Source organism: Pyrus communis, chromosome 8 (assembly GCF_041283825.1).
Source record: "Pyrus communis isolate YQ-2024b chromosome 8, ASM4128382v1, whole genome shotgun sequence".
NCBI classification, from domain to species: Eukaryota; Viridiplantae; Streptophyta; class Magnoliopsida; order Rosales; family Rosaceae; genus Pyrus; species Pyrus communis.
Genome location: NC_142572.1, coordinates 12,441,949 through 12,458,699, shown reverse-complemented (window position 1 = coordinate 12,458,699; position 16,751 = coordinate 12,441,949). Strand labels below are relative to the sequence as shown.

Below are 16,751 nucleotides of genomic sequence, written 5' to 3'. Positions count from 1 at the left end.
GCCTCCTACTTCAGCCTCCACTGCTCCAGCAGAAATGGACCCCAGGCCAGTTAATCCGGATGATCTAGTTGGTCCTCGGGTCTCCCAGGTGCCGGCGTCATCAACCTCTTTAGTGGCACTACCTGTTAGAGCTAGGTGTGATCACCACCGCCCCCGCACGCCTGACGCGACATCGGCATCCACTACTGATGCCTTAGGGTCACAACAAGGTAAAGTTAAATAACTCCTTTTATTTTCTTATGAAATTAGTTACTCATGTATTAAGTTCAATCAAAATCGTTACATACTGCGATTGTGCGTTTGGTCCAAATTTGGCTTATTCAACTATTGTGATTGTTGTTGGATATCAAGTATTATTCATTACAATGCTCAAGGTTTAAGAAATGTTATAACTTTAGGGGAGGTTCTGCCGAAATTTTGGTATAATTTGTAGTGTTTGTTTGACTTTTTTTTTTTTTTTAATTTTTTTCAGCAAAGAAAAATACCCGAGGACCTTGTCGTCAATTGAAGACAGCAAAGGTCACCCAGGTGACCAATGAACGTATCACTATCGGATACGATGACCAACATTGGGCTGCACCAACGGCGGAGCAACATAGCGCATTGACCGACAACATTGGTCACGTCACCTATTACCCTATGTGATGGAAATCTTGGAAGGCGATGCCAAACGAGGTAAGGACAAAGGTGCGCGATTGTTTGTCAGTATGTATCCTGACTTTTTATTGCTTTTCCTTTAAAGTTTATATATTTATATTAAATAATGTATGTAATTAATTTGTTACATTGCAGATGAACTAAAAATTCAATGACATCAACAACGATATGTTGGCGTACGTCAACAGGCTCTTCGCTAAACGGTACAAGCAGTGGAAGAGCGATCCGCACCAATATTTTTGATGATCGGCATGTTGCTCATGAGGAGGGTTGCCCGAAGGAGTTCGAGGACCAAGAAGAAAATTGGGTGTGGTTGTGCAGTCATTTTCAGGAACCCGGCTATGTGGTACCTTTTTTTTATTAAGTCTAAAAGTATTATACGTTTCTTACTAATATTTATTGATTTTTTTATATTTCATTTAAATTACAACGAATACATTCATTTTGTGTATAACAGAAAAAGGCGAAAGCCAACAAGATCAACAGGGAGAAGAAGACTCTTCTCCACCATTCAGGTTCGATGCCCTTCTCATATAGGATGAAGGCGCAGGGATAGGTAATAATAAAGCTTTTCATATTCCATTTTTAATATGTCAGTAATATTAATATTTTTTTTTTTGTACTAACATTTTTCTTATCTTGTTCTATTCAGGGGGTTCAAAATTCCCGGAGATTGATGTCTTTGCAGATGTTTATGTTTGATCCGGGGATTAGTTGGCCGAGTCCCTTCATGTAATTAAGTATTCTTTAGTTGTGATTACTATCTTACGCATTCAAGTATCATGGTTATTATTTCAATGTTATTATTAATATTTCATGTTATATGATGCGAAAATTAACTTAACACACAAATTAACCCTCTTTTGACAATTGTAGCATATAAATAAGTAGGGATCGTTCTTACACCGGGGATTAGGAGGGCTTGCTAAACACTCTAAACTGACTCAAATAAATAAAACTAACCTTTAAAACACTTAAACTCACTTAAAAAGACTCAAACACGTTCACAAAACTCAAAATAGGCTAAAAACACTCAAAACAGCCTTAAAAACACAATCTGGGCAGTTTTGAGCCTAAACACAAATTTGGACGAAAATTGATTCTAACTTGACTCAAAACTCTTAAAAACACAATCTAAAACATATTTGGACCAATTAGACACTCTAAGACAATTGGGGATTTGGTTTTTGACGAAAATCAAACAAACAAAACGAATATGTAAAATAGGTAGATTTAGGCGAATTTGATAAAATTAAGTGGATGGTGAGATGGCTCGGAGGTTTTTCTCCACACATGGCATACTTGCATACAAAATAATCTCCAGTTGCTTATTCGATGAATTTATGAACCTCAACACCCCAAGTTAATTAGGTACGCTTAAATTGACTCTCAGATTTCCCTTAGGTCATTGAATTGAATGGAATTAGCGCATTGCAATCAAATTATTCCTTAAAAGTTTTCTATATGAAAGCGCATAATAGAAAGACAATCAAAGATCATTAGGTTCTATGGAAATCATAGGTGTTGATGAGGCATTCGTAACTATGAAAGCGCATGATACTTATGCCAAGAATTTACTTAACATAATTGCGACCAACAATCTTAACTACTCATGGATATGAGTTCCCAACGATTAGGTGAAGTTCCCTCATATCCTAGCATCATGTTTATGCATGCAAATCAAGCGTGCACTCTCAATTCATATACATAAACTAGTTTTAATTAAAATAGATAAGTAAATTGAATTCATCATTCATGAAATCACAACTGAAAGTAATCAAATCATCATGCAAATATAACCATGGTTTCGAATTTCCCCCCTAGCCAAAGGGGGGATTAGTTCCTCATGCTTGCACAACAAAAAGTATTGAATTTAAACATTGAAATCATAAGAAAGAATACACCTATACGTTCAGCAATCCAAGATGAATTCGATGCACAGATTGGCTCCTCTTCCTCCTCCTTGCTGCGGCACAAAGTTTGGGTGATGGAATTGGTGGTTTTGGGTGGTGTTTTCTTGTTTGGAGGGATGGAGGATGGTTGATTATGGTGGGGAAGGGTGCGGCAGAGATGTATGGATGTGTAGGGAGGTCTAAGGAGGCTTAGAATGGAGAATGGAGGTGCGGCACAAGGGTTTCTGAATAGCATAAGGGGGTGGTACGAATTTGTGGCTGAAAATATGTTTATATAGTCCTAGGGTTTATTAGATTAGGGTTTACTTAGCAGATTTGGTGGATTAGGGCCCTAGAATTCAGCCATGGGTTGTCAAATCCACCTAGGAAGAGGTTTTTGGCCCACATAGTTTTATAAAAGGATTTGTATACCCAAATCCACAAGGATTAGGCCTAGGAAATCAGAATCCCAAAGGCATTGGGCCTAGGAAGGTGTGGCTGATTTAGGGGAGAGGTTTGCTTGGCTTGCAAGGCAAGGCAAAGCCTTCTAGAAAGGTTTGGGGCGCCACTTTTCTAGGGCTTCTAGAGAAAATAGGTTTTGTGGCAGATTTTGGGCCTTCTAGAATAGGATTCTTCTAGAAATAGGTTCTAGAATTATCCATTTAGGTCCCCATGCAATTAGGATTAAGACATGATAAGGTTTGGATAAGATAAGATGAGATAAGGTTTGGATAATGTTTTGGATAATTGGATAATGTTGGATAAGGTTGGATAATGTTTTGGATAAGGTTTCCGCTTTTGAGCTCCTTCCTTATCCACTTTGTCCTTAGCTTAGTTCCTTCCTCTTCTTATCACATATCTAGCCTCTTGAAGTTCAAATTCGTCCATCCATGTTAGCCCATATGCAAGCTATCCCCATAATGTCCAAAATAGCTCCAAAATGCACCAAAATGCACTTTCTTGATACTTTGACCCATAGGACCTACAAACACACGAAATTGAGTTGTAATACGACATTAACTAAGAAATAATAGCACAAATGCACAAGAATAAGCTAGTTAAGTCGCCTAAAAATGCTCCTATCATTATATTACATAGGTGACAATGATGGAGAAGAGGCAGTCGGTTCTTCAGGAGTTTGCCTCCCAACTTCCTCCAAAGTCCGTGGATCCCCCTAAGGATGCGGCGTTTCGGATCTTTACAGACACCTTGACAGACTCTCGAGAGGAGGATGGGGACGTATTGTAGGGGGACGGGGAATGCCTAACGGCGGGAACCTAGAGCCTCTTCATCCTCGTAATCGAAAGGGGATGTCATAGCTTTAATAGTGAAGGTGGCCGGCCTTAGGATGGAGCTCGCCTCGTATAAGAGCCAGATGTCACTAATCGTACATGCCCTCAGTCAGTCCGGCATTAGTCTCCCCCGTCAACGTCCGAGCCCCTCCAACTTGAGCATGCTCCAAACTCCGCCCCTTCGACCTCTGAGCCAGTCCTCAACCCCAAGACCTTCTTACCCCAAGCTTTCCAGCTGCTTGCAAATGACAACCCCATAGATTATTCCACCTTCTTTTCTTAGTTTTTTTACTCCCGTACTTTTTTAACTTTTTCCTTGCACATACATTTTATTTTTATTTTAAATAAATTATTCTTCTCTTCATTACATTTTTTAATTGCAATTTTATTTTATTATTTTATTACAAAAATAAAACCAAAACAAAACAAAAAAAATTTTAAAAAAATTGCAATTTAATATTATTATTTTATTGCAAAATTAAAACTAGAACAAAAAAATAAATGAATTTTTTTTTTCTTTTTGCGCTACGAATACCTTCGTCTCGCATAACTTTTTACGACTAATCCGTTTTCGTCGCACAAGAATAACATGTCGTTGCACAAAGTTTTTAGAGACGAAGATTAGCCGTCCCATGTATGTATCCTGGCATTTTTTGTGATGAATACATTCGTTCCTAAAAATTTTATGCGATGAAGGCGAAACCGTCACGCCTTCTTCTCTGTGACCAATGTCTTTATTCGTCGCGCAAAGTCTTTCTTCATGATCTTTGCGCGACAGATTATGTGTGACGAAGTTTTCGTCGCGCATACGTTTGGGCGACGAAAATACGCTTGGCACGACCAATTTGTGTTCATTGAGCTAAATGTTAAACGTAGTAGTGTAACCATCAAGCAACATATAATATGGATATACTCATACTAAGTGACATATTAAATTAGTACTACCAAGTAACACTTAGTTAACAGTCTATTAAAAGATATACTCATACTGAGTGACATATTAAAATAGCAATATAAACATGAACCATCAAACATAACACCACGAGATTTGTGTCACATGAGTGCACGTATAAGAACAACACAATTTTATATATAAGACAAAGCACCAAATTAAGCAAAATAACAATGAATTAATCAAGGCATCTACGTTAAGAAAACATAATGCATTTCTAGTGGCTGAAATAATAATTCATTATTATCGGCTCTTATACTACCAATATTGTTTTCAAGCAAAGCCAAATAAATGGTTAAGTCATAAGCTTGCAAACAACCGATAAAAAATATGCCTTGCTCTTGGGCTTTAAAGATACAGATTCATATAGTGACTTCTCTCTTAGGAACACAAGCACAAGTTCAACAACAAAATATTAGAGATGTTTAAGTTATAAATGTAAAACTTACTTTGGATGGCAATGAAATGACAACTGGATTACTTGGGTTATGTACAACTTGTTATGCGAGTTATATGGAACACAAGGAATCTGAGAGCCTTAATAAAATATAAGTCGTGGAGTTTTATTATGTACAGCTAACTTATTGAAATCCTTATCAAGTATATACTGAGAGGAAGAGTCATGATGGGACTAATATACTAAAGAGATAGGACTTATCACTCTTATTGATAATAGGCTGGTATGAGTGAAATCGTAGTGTGATATACATATGTGTATATATAGAAGCCCCTTCTTCCACACTAATCTGATACTCGAGAGCTAAAACCCTATTCATTTGGAAGAGAACGCTGTTGTGTGCTGGAAGTAGAAGACTACTTCTGTTGGCTTCTCAATAGCAACGCCTTCTGGTCAGAGGTTCTTACAGCATGTGTGATTTATATATTGGTTGTTACTGATCTGTTTGTTGATGTTGGTAATCCTAGTGCCACGATGGTTTTATCGTTGGCTAGTTATTTGTAGATTAGCCTTACATGTGGTATCTGAGCCAACCCATGTGGCTGTTGGAAATTCAAATCAAAACAGGTTGCTGCTAGCTGTTGTTGAAAATCAATGTCAAAGTTAGGCATGGAAAGTTAGGCAATGTTAGGTATGGTTGAATAAAAATTATTAGGTGCAATTAATGTGTTTTGTGTGGTAATAAATAATCTTAGTTTAATCATTTGGTTTGCTATAAATACCCAAGTTCTCAAGCATTGTAAATCATCCCATCCGAATCCCACTTCCAATTGTGAAGAAGCTTGTAAGCTTTCTTATTCCAACAGTTTGTAAACCTTTTTCATATATCAAAGTCCAAGTGTTTTGCCAAAGCTTGTTGCTTCCCTCCTTTCTCTATTTCTTTCTTTGTCCAATTTTATTTGAGAGTGCAAAGCGAAAGAGGTGTGATAGAGTTTGTAAACTTATCACCCACATATTTTGGTATTGAGTTAGTAAACTGTCAAATACCAACAATTGGTATCAGAGCCAGAATACCATTCTGGCAGGTGCAGCAGTTATGGCGTCCAACTTAGTGCAACTCCAAGTTCCCACATTGAAGAAAGAAAATTATGAAAGATGGTGCATCCAATTCAAAGCATTGTTTGGATCACAGGAGTTATGGGAAGTTGTCAGTAGTGGGTATGTTGTACCCACTGCCGAGCAAGAAGCCGTATATACTGCGGATCAAAGGAACACTCTCAAGGACTTACGAAAGAAGGACCAAAAGGCGCTGTATCTTCTATACCAGGGTTTGGAAGATTCAACGTTCGAGAAGGTTGCAGAAGCAACAACGAGCAAGCAAGTATGGGATACACTCAGTACAATCTACAAAGGAGTAGATCGAGTCAAGAAAGTGAGGTTACAATCACTTCGAGCAGATTTTGAAACTGCTCATATGAATGAAGGGGAGAGCATCTCCGACTATCACTCAAGGCTCATTGTGATAGTAAATCAGATGAGGAGAAATGGCGAGAGACTCGATGAAGTACGAGTTGTGGAGAAGATACTCCGGTCACTCACATCTAAGTTTGAGCATGTGGTGACTGCCATTGAGGAATCCAAGGATTTGGAGGTGATGAGCGCAGAAGAGCTACTAGGATCCCTCCTAGTTCACGAGCAACGCATTCAGAAGAATGCAAGCCCCACAACGCTAGAGCAAGCTTTGGAGTCAAAGTTGAATATTGACAAACCAAATAAAGGTCGTGGGCAGTGGAACTCACGTCGTGGGAGCTCATCCAACCGTAGCCGAGGACGAGCCCGAGGAAGAGGTCGAGGCTATGCACAAAATCAAGGTCAGTCTCAGGAGTGGAGATCTACTCGAGGAAAGGCGCATATCCAGTGTCACAACTGTAAGCAATATGGACATTATGCCAATGAATGTTCACATAAAAATGGTGAGCATGTCAACATGGCAGAATCAAGTGGAAATACTGATGAAGAACTTACAGTCTTACTAGCACACCATGATTCCAGTAGCCAACAAGATGTTTGGTATTTGGACTCTGGTGCAAGCAATCACATGTGTGGAAAGAAGGAGTTTTTTGCCGAACTCAAAGAAGGGGCCTATGGATCTGTAAGTCTTGGTGACTCCTCAAAGTTGCCAGTTGAAGGCAAAGGGAAGATCAAGATCATCCAGAAGGATGGAAGAGAAGAATACATCTCCGATACCTACTACATACCAGGTATGAAGAGCAACATTCTGAGCATTGGTCAACTGCTCCAGAAAGGGTACATTATACATATGGAGAACATGCTTCTCACTCTCAGGAATACAAGGAGAAAGCTTATTGCACGTGTTCGAATGTCAAAGAACCGGATGTTTCCGTTGAATTTGAACACAAAGATTGTAAGCTGCAACATCGGTGTAATGGAAGATGAGTCATGGAAATGGCATCTTCGATTTGGCCATCTTAATTTCAATGGCCTAAAGTTGCTGTCAAGTGGAGGAATGGTTCGTGGTCTACCCCAGATTGAAGCCACACGCCAAGTATGTGAAGGTTGTGTGCTTGGCAAGCAAGCACGACTATCGTTCCCTGTTGGTGATACATGGAGAGCAAAGGCACCACTGCAGTTGGTGCACACAGATATATGTGGTCCATTGGATCCCATGTCTTATGGAGGTAATAGGTATTTTATTACCTTCATTGATGATTTCAGTAGAAAGACTTGGGTCTATTTTCTCAAGGAGAAGTCAGCTGCCCTAAAAATTTTCAAGGAGTTCAAGGCACTCACAGAGGCAGAAAGTAACCACAAGCTTGTGGCTGTGAGATCAGATAGAGGTGGAGAGTACACCTCCAATGCTTTCCAAGCATACTGCAAGGAGCAAGGAATTAGGCATCAACTTACTGCTGCCTATACCCCACAGCAAAATGGGATAGCCGAAAGAAAGAATCGAACCATCCTTGACATGACAAGGTCCATGCTTAAGGAGAAGAATTTGCCAAAAGAGTTATGGGCAGAAGCTGTAGCTTGTTCGATTTATTTGTTGAATCGATGTCCGACAAAGAGTGTCAAGAGGATGACACCACAAGAGGCTTGGAGTGGATACAAGCCGAATGTTACACACCTAAGAATTTTTGGGTGTGTTGCATATGCTCAAGTTCCAGAAGCCAAGAGGAGGAAACTTGATGATAGAGGTGAGAAGTGTGTGTTTGTGGGCTATAGTGAAGAGTCCAAGGCATACAAGCTCTACAACCCACTAACTGGCAAACTAGTGGTTAGTAGAGATGTCATCTTCAGTGAGGAAGAGACATGGACGTGGAACAACAAAGAAGTCAGTAAAGAGAAGATCGTCTCCACTGATTTTGAAGAACCAGAAGTTGTACCACCGATTGAGCAACAGCCTGCTCAAATAATCACAACAACTCCAGTGCACAGAATTGCAAGGAGTGGTCCTACATCTAGTAAGGAAAGCAGCTCCTCAACTCCAGTGAGGTTAAGGAGTCTCACAGAGATTTATGGACAAGAAGAAGAAGAAGAAACCAACATTTTCTGCTTGTATGCAGACCACGAGCCTTTCTCATTCAATGAAGCTGTGGAAGAAGATTGTTGGAAGAAAGCCATGGAAGAAGAGATCCATGCCATCGAGAAGAATGACACTTGGGAGCTGACAAAGCTCCCACCAAATCAGAAGGCTATTGGTGTCAAGTGGGTTTACAAGATCAAACGCACTGCAGATGGGAGTGTGGATCGATACAAATCAAGGCTTGTAGCAAAGGGCTACAAACAGAAGTATGGAGTGGACTATGATGAAGTCTATGCTCCAGTTGCGAGACTTGACACGGTAAGATTGCTAATCTCTCTTGCCGCACATCATAAATGGAAAATTTATCAACTAGATGTCAAGTCAGCCTTCCTTAATGGAGTACTTGAGGAAGAAGTGTACGTGGAACAACCGGAAGGCTTCCAAGTACAAGGAGAAGAAGATAAGGTGTATCGTTTGAAGAAGGCTTTGTACGGCCTCAAGCAAGCACCACGAGCTTGGAACTCAAGGATCGACAACTACCTTCACCAAAATGGATTTCAGAAATGTCCATACGAGCATTCAGTTTACATGAAGAATGGTGAAAAATGGGAGTTCTTAATTATTTGTCTCTATGTAGATGATTTATTGTTTACAGGAAACAATGAGGCAATGTTCCATGAGTTCAAGCAATCCATGTTCAGTGAATTCGAGATGGCTGACAATGGATTAATGTCATACTTTCTTGGCATAGAAGTGAAGCAAGAAAGTGATGGTATCTACATCTCTCAACAAAGGTACATGAGAGACATATTGAAGAAGTTCAATATGGACAAGTGCAACACTGTCAATACCCCAGTCGCAACTGGATTGAAGCTGTCCAAAGGAGGAGAGGGTGAGTTTGTAAACTCAACAGTATACAAAAGCCTCGTTGGAAGCCTAAAGTACCTTACAATCACAAGACCTGATATAGTTTATGGTGTTGGACTCGTGAGTCGATACATGGAAACACCAAGGGAGTCTCATTGGCTGGCCGCCAAGAGAATTTTGAGGTACATAAGAGGTACTCTAAACTATGGTCTATTTTATAATTTTGGTGAAGATGCAAAATTATTTGGTTATTCAGATAGTGATTGGGGAGGTGACCAAGATGAAAGGAAAAGCACAACTGGCTATGTGTTTTTTCTAGGATCAACAGCTTTCTCATGGACTTCAAAGAAGCAATCAATTGTTGCTTTGTCATCATGTGAAGCCGAGTATGTTGCTGTAGCCTCAACCGTGTGTGAGGCAATTTGGTTAAGAAATCTGTTGAAGTCAGTGTGTCATCCACAAGTGGAATCGACTGTGATTCACGTAGATAACGTGTCTGCAATCAAACTTGCAAAGAATCCTGTTCAACATGGAAGGAGCAAGCACATTGATACCAGGTTCCATTTTCTAAGAGACCATGTGAAGCAAAAGACAATTGAACTTGTCTACTGTCACACCAAGGAACAAGTGGCAGACATCTTCACAAAGCCATTGCCAATTGAAACATTCCGGCTACTGCGTGAAATGCTAGGAATGAAGGCGTTTTGATTTGAGGAGGTGTGTTGGAAATTCAAATCAAAACAGGTTGCTGCTAGCTGTTGTTGAAAATCAATGTCAAAGTTAGGCATGGAAAGTTAGGCAATGTTAGGTATGGTTGAATAAAAATTATTAGGTGCAATTAATGTGTTTTGTGTGGTAATAAATAATCTTAGTTTAATCATTTGGTTTGCTATAAATACCCAAGTTCTCAAGCATTGTAAATCATCCCATCCGAATCCCACTTCCAATTGTGAAGAAGCTTGTAAGCTTTCTTATTCCAACAGTTTGTAAACCTTTTTCATATATCAAAGTCCAAGTGTTTTGCCAAAGCTTGTTGCTTCCCTCCTTTCTCTATTTCTTTCTTTGTCCAATTTTATTTGAGAGTGCAAAGCGAAAGAGGTGTGATAGAGTTTGTAAACTTATCACCCACATATTTTGGTATTGAGTTAGTAAACTGTCAAATACCAACAGTGGCTAGGGTTCCTTATCTGCACAGAAGGATACTGTGGTTATATGATTATGTTCTGGGAAAAATATTGAGATGATTTTTCCTTTGTTTGTTGAGGTTTAATGGCTGACTGTTATAAATCTTTATGTTTTGTTTTTTCAGCACCTCACATGACCTCTCTCAATTTTACAAACATTGAGACCTTGACTGGTTCTAACTTCAAGAAATGGAAGGAAGACGTTGAGATTGTACTTGGCCTTATGGATCTCGACTTGGCATTGAGGGAAGAAAAGCGTGCAGCCATCACTGGCGAGAGAACGGTGGACCATAAGGTGAAGTTTGTAAAAATGGGAGAGAGCAAATCGAATGTCATTGATGAATATGAGGAAGGCACTGCCTTAATCAACTAAAGGGGGCATTCCAAAACAAGACAATGCAAAAGAATTCTAGGCTGCAGTTGGGGAGAAGTTTACAGAGTTAGAAAAAGTAGAAACTGGGACTTTTCTCACACAAATCACTACAATGAAGTATGATGGTGTGGGAAGTGTCAGGGAGCATATCTTGAAACTGCAGGATCTTGAGGTACCTATGACTGACCAATTTTTCTTTCATTTGGCATTGAACTCTTTACCTACAAAATATGGGCAGCTCAAGGTCTCGTATAATACTCAAAATGAGAAATGGGGCATCGATGAGCTAATTTCAATGTGTGCTCAAGAAGAGGGTCGGCTCAAGATGATAAGATTGTGGATGTGAAATTTGTGCAAGCGAAAAACGCAAAAAGGATCCTGCTTTTGGTTCAACAATGGCTGCTGGTAAGAAGAAGAAGAAAGAAATTTCTTCTTCGTTTAAAAATGCTAACACCTCTAAGGGACCTCACAAACCCAAACTTGTTAATGCTGAGATTGAAAAAGAAAAAGAATGTTACTTTTGCAAAGAAATGGGTCACTTAAGAAAGAATTGCACTGGCTTCAAAAATTGGCTTGTTAAGAAAGGTAATGAAATAAATGTTTTTGTATGTGTTGAGTCAAATTTAGTTTATATTCCTCCTCAAATTTGGTGGTTTGATATTGGCTCTTCTTTTCACATAACCAATTTTTTGCCGGGCTTCTCAAAAACAAGGAAGATAAATAATGAAGTTTACAATGTTTACGTGGGAAATGGAAGCAAGGTTGCCATTGAATCCATAGGGAGTGTTAAGCTAGTCTTGTCATCTAGTTTTGTTTTAGAATTAAGTCCAGTTCTTTATGTATCTTCCATAAGAAGGAATTTAATTTATGCATCTAAGCTAGTTAAGTCAAGCTTTACATTTGTTGGTGACAATCAAACTGTAAAGGTTATCCATTAAAATGATATGAATAAATTACTTGGCAATGCCTACCTTAAAGTTGATATGTGGCAAATGGATTGTACTTATGAAATTGAAAGTTTTAACGTTCAAAGTGTTGTTCAAAACGAGTGCTCACTAATGCAAAATCTTCAATGCCGCACAAGAGGTTGGGGCACATCACTAAAGAAATGATCATCATCCTTACGAAACAAAACTTATTGCCACAACTTGATTTTAGTGATTTTAAAGAGTGCATTGATCGTTTTAAAGGAAGGCTCACCAACACTAGGAAGATATAGGATCAAACCATAGCCAATCTCTATTAGAAATTGTTCACACTAACATGTGTGGATCTTTTCCAAATAAAACTACATGTGGAAAATCATATTTTAGAACAGTTATTGATGATTTCTCACAGTTTACATGTGGTTTTTTTTTTTTTTTTTTTTTTTTTCCTGAAAAGTCTGAAGCCTTGGATTGTTTTAAATTATTTCATTTGGAAGTCGAAAAACAACTTGAAATACAAATAAAAATTGTGAGATCCGATAGAGGTGGTAAGTATTTTGGCAGGTACACTGAAGTTAGACAACACAAAGGACCCTTCGCAACTTATCTTGAACAAAATGGCATCATCACACATACTCTACTCCGGGGACTCCTCATCAAAATGGAGTTGCTGAGCGAAGAAATCGAACTCTAAAGGACATGATTAGGTCCATGTTTGCACACTCAAAGATTCCAATTTTTCTTGAATCGAGTACGAAGTAAGTCAGTCAATGTGTTACCATTTAAATCTTGGACTAGGAGAAAACAAAGTTTTAATCATTGCCATGTATGGGGTTGTAAAGTCGAAGCCACATTTTATAATACAAGTGAAAAGAAGCTTGATTCGAGAACCACAAGTTGTAGGTTTATTGGATATTCTGAAAAGACTAAAGGGTTTAAGTTCTATTGCCATAGCTGCCATTCTCATATTATGGAAACACATAATGCCAAGTTCCTTGAAGATTTCAAAGAAACGGACTTATGTTCAATTGCAACTGTCTCTCCAGAATTCGAAGAAACACATCTTGATGATGAGTTACTTGGCCATCAAGAAACTCCCATGTTCACAACTGTTGAGATTTTGCCACTATTTACTCGTGACAATTCACCCATATTGCCTAGAGATCTCAAATGGTGCACATGATCCCCACGACACTGCACAAGAAACTGAAATGGGCGTTCTAGCATAACCAATTGTGGGAGAATCCTTGAATCCTACAGTTGAAGTGCCAGTTAATATGAATATAAGAAAGTTGCAGAGACTTTGAAAGACAGCTATATTGCCAGATTTTGTGTACTTTAATGAGGCAGAACAAAATGTAGGTGATGATAATGACCTCATATCATACAACCAGGCCATTACTAGTTCACGATCAAAGTTGTGGAGCCAAGCTATGCATGAAGACTTGGAGTCTATGGAGAAAAATAAGGTCTAGAACCTAGTTCCAAAACTGACAGGGATCTCTAAAACTATTGGTTGTAAATGGGTTTTCAAGACAAAGAGAGATTCACATGGCAACATAGACAAACATAAGGAAAGTTTAGCGGCGAAAGGTTTTACACAAAGGGAAAGAATTGAATACAATGAGACATTCTCCCTAGTCTCAACTAAAGATTCCATGAGAATAATTCTAGCCCTCATGACTCATTTTGATTTTGAACTACACTAAATGGACATCAAAACATCATTTCTTAATGGAGAATTTGAGGAAGATATTTATATGCATCAGCCACTAGGATTTGTTGAAAGGAGGAAAGAATCAATGGTTTGTACATGGAATAAGTCAATTTATGGCTTGAAAAGGTTTCGAAGCTGTGGAACAAGAAATTCGATCAAGTGATGACGGCTTCTGGCTTCCAAGAAAACAAAATGGATGAATGTGTTTATCTCAAAGTTAGTGGCACCAAAATTATATTCTTAATATTGTATGTGGATGATATTTTATTGGCTAGCTCCGACATGTCTCTACTACAATCAACCAAGAGTATGTTGACTCAAAGCTTTCATATGAAAGATTTGGGGTTGGGGGGGGGGGGGGGGGGGGCTCAATTTGTTTTGGAGATAGAGATTATCAGAGATCATGCCAAGAAATCACTTGGCCTTTCATAAAGAAAATACATCGATAGGGTCACCAAAAGGTTCAATATGGAAAAATGTTTAAGTCGGGAATTGCCCATTGGAAAGGGAGATAAAATGAGCAGCGAGCAATGTCCTAAAAAAGAATCAAAGAAAGAAGGCATGAAAGACAAACCCAAGTATGCATGAGATCGGACTTAGCTTTTGTAGTAAGTGTATTGGGAAGGTTTCAATCAAATCTTGGAACATCTCACTGGGTTGCGGCTAAAAAGGTGTTGAGGTATCTCATGAGAACTAGGGATTTCATGTTAACTTATAGTCACGTTGACAAGCTTGAACTAGTGGCATTCTCATATTCTGATTTGACAGGGTGCGTGGATGGCAGGAAATCAACCAATGGGTACATCTTTCTTTTGGAAAATGGTGCAATATCATGAAAAATTCGAAGTAAAAGTGTATAGCATCCTTGACTATGGAGGCTGAGTTTTTAGGGTGCTATGCAGCGATTTTGCAAGCCATTTGGCTTAGAAACATGATGAAGGGGTTGATAATCATTGATGACATTGAAAGGCCTCTTAAGTTGTGTTATGACAACAAAGCTATAGTTTTCTTTTCGAAGAATAATAAGAGGTCTTATGCAAGTAGATTAATGGACATAAAGTATTTGAAGGTGAGGGATGAAGTAAAGATGCGAACTATTGATATAGAGTACGTAAACACAGGTTTTATGGTTGCTAATCCAACGACAAAGGCCTTACAAGGGGAGTTTTCAAGAAGCATGTGTTTAACATAGGTGTAAGAGAAACTTTTGATTCAGTTAATGAGTGGGAGTAGGCACTCGATTAACTATGTTGAACTCTAGTTATTTCCTTTCTTTATTACTATTAGTTGGATTACAATTCATTGTTGATTGGTCATGGTAATTTAATCGAATGATTATTTATGTTTCTTTAAACAAATTTTGGTATTCAGAATAATTTCAGTTTGATTTGAGGAACTGACATTACGTTTGTTGGTTCCTAATATCGTGACTTTCATAATAACATAGTATTTTGAGTTAAGTGTGTAAGCAAAACTTGCATGCCTTATTTTCTATGGTTCTGCATTTTGCTCGAGATGACAGGTTACTAAGAAGGGTAGTTGCAAACTTTTGTAGACTCAATGATCATCATGAGTTTTGTTTCATTAAGGTATATCATTGACATTCAAGTGGGTTTTTATTTTTTCCAGCTAACTTATTGAAATCCTTATCAAGTAAATACTAAGAGGAAGAGTCATGATAGGACTAATATACTAAAGAGATAGAACTTATCACTCTTACTAATAATAGACTGGTATAAGTGAAATCCTAGCGTGATATAAATATGTGTATATATAAAAGAAGTCCATGCTTCCACACTAATCTAATTCTTGAGAGCTAAAACCCTATTCATTTGGAAGAGAACGATGTTGTGTGCTGGAAGTAGAAGACTACTTCAATGTGCTGGAAGTACTTCAGTGTGTTTCTCAATGGCGGCGCCTTCAGGTAAGAGGTTCTTACAACATGTGTGATCTATATATTGGTTAGCATAGAATGAAATAATGATTTTGATGTATCATTCATCAACTAGGTTTACATGTTTATACAATGATTTTGTCAATAGGATCCTTAACTATTGCCTACAAACAAGGCTAATCAAAAACTAAATAAGAAAGTAAATATCTACACTATTAATTTACAATATTGACTAATTAATGGAGATATCTTCCTTAACACTCCCCCTTAAGTTGGAGTGTATGTTAATGACACCCAACTTGCTAAGTAAAACTTCGAACTGTGTTGAACTCAATGGCTCGGTGAATATATTAGCTAGTTGATCACTTGTCCTTATGTAAGCCGTGCGTATCAGTCCTCCTTGAATCTTCTCTCGTACTAGATGACAATCGATCTTTATGTGCTTCGTTCGTTCATGAAAAATAGGATTTAAAGCGATGTGTAATGCTGCTTGATTGTCAAGAAACAACTTGACTGGTTGTGGATGACTCACTTTCAGATCTTTCAAAATATTCTTTAACCATATGATTTCACAGCATATGGTGGCCATAAAACGATATTCAACCTCTGCACTAGAATGAGATATAGTTGTTTGTTTCTTAGTTTTCCAGGAAATAAGTGCTTGACCAAGCAAAACACAGTACCCCGTTATTGACCTTCCAGTATCTCTACATCTAGCCCAATCGGCATCACAAAATTCTAATAATTGCAATGAACCTGTGGAAGGAAGAAAATTTCCTTGTCCAGGTGCTTGTTTAATGTACTTAAGGACCTTGTGTGTAGCCTCAAGATGTGGTTGCCGTGGTTTCTCCATGAACTGACTTAGCACGTGAATGACATAAGCTAAGTCAGGACTTGTTATGGTCAAGTATATTAACCTGCCCACAAGCCGTCTATATGACAAGTGATCATTCAACACCTTTCCTTCCATTTGTGTGAGAGACAAATTTTGATCCATAGGAAATAGTGAAGGCTTAACTCTTAGAAACCCAGCATCATCCAATATTTCTAGTGCAT

The 16,751-nt window shown here is 38.4% G+C and overlaps 1 pseudogene; it reads left to right on the top strand.

The window, feature by feature from the left end:
- The first annotated feature begins 10,918 nt into the window (after positions 1–10,918).
- LOC148695111 (uncharacterized) lies at positions 10,919–13,267 on the top strand (annotated as a pseudogene).
- Positions 13,268–16,751: the final 3,484 nt, after the last annotated feature.